The sequence below is a fragment of the Meleagris gallopavo genome, unplaced genomic scaffold, assembly GCF_000146605.3.
Source record: "Meleagris gallopavo isolate NT-WF06-2002-E0010 breed Aviagen turkey brand Nicholas breeding stock unplaced genomic scaffold, Turkey_5.1 ChrUn_random_7180001862993, whole genome shotgun sequence".
Classification (NCBI taxonomy): domain Eukaryota; kingdom Metazoa; phylum Chordata; class Aves; order Galliformes; family Phasianidae; genus Meleagris; species Meleagris gallopavo.
Genome location: NW_011128524.1, coordinates 1 through 931, shown reverse-complemented (window position 1 = coordinate 931; position 931 = coordinate 1). Strand labels below are relative to the sequence as shown.

The 931-nt window shown below is 65.1% G+C and overlaps 1 long non-coding RNA gene across 1 annotated transcript; it reads left to right on the top strand.

Annotated features, from left to right (window-relative positions):
- Positions 1-95: 95 nt before the first annotated feature.
- LOC104915983 lies at positions 96-819 on the top strand. The gene is made up of 3 exons (XR_796505.3): positions 96-371; positions 510-587; positions 685-819. It is a non-coding gene; the product is annotated as an uncharacterized LOC104915983 (long non-coding RNA).
- The last annotated feature ends 112 nt before the right edge of the window (positions 820-931 follow it).

Below are 931 nucleotides of genomic sequence, written 5' to 3'. Positions count from 1 at the left end.
GCAGTGGGGCTCCGGGGGGCAGAGGGGCACTGGGGGGCAAAAGAACGCCGAGGGGTAGAGGGACAACAGGATGGGGTGGCCCTACAGCAGCCCCCAAAAAGATCCCCGTCCTACAGCTGTGGGCGGTGGGGTGAACCCTGTGTGCCACGGGGCGGTTTGGGGTGAGGGATGTCCTCCCTATGGGACTCTGCTCCCCACCAGGAGGGGCCACCGGTCCTTCCCACTCGGAGGCGGGGAACAAACCCGGCCCTGACCCCACTTCTCCCTTTGCTTTGCAGAATGCAGTGAGCTGCTGTCCTGTGAGCTGTGCACGGCTGCTCCTCCAGCACCCAACGGCACCGGCTGCCTCTGGGGGGGCTGTGGGGCACCGGGTGAGTGCTGCACTCCTCACCCCCTCCAGATGCCATCCATCCTTCAGCCTGGGTTGTGGGGCTCCAGGCCTGGCTCGGTCTGGGGGAGCAGCGAGCCCCGGGACCCCCATGGGAACCTCCTGCCCCATTTCCCTGCAGAGACGTGGAGCTGCATGCACAGCGGGGCGGCCGCGCGGGACACATGTGTGCTCTACAACAGCAGTGCCCTGTGCCCAGGTAACCCCACAGCCATGGGGCCGCAATGGGGAAGGGACCACGCGTGGCTGTGCCCCCTGCAGCCCTCCTCCCTCCTGTCCTCTGCTGTTGTCTCCAGCAGCACTGAAATCCCCCACCAAAGAGCCGCCGCGGTCCCCTAGCAAGGAGCCGGTAACGCATTCCCCACGTGAGTGGGGCTGGGGTGGGATGGGATGGGATGGGATGGGATGGGATGGGATGGGATAGGTTGGAATGGGATGGATGGGATGGATTGGGATGGATGGGATGGATTGGGATGGGATAGGTGGATTGGGGTAGGATAGGAATGGGGTGAGATGGGGTGGGATAGGGATGGGATGGGTGGG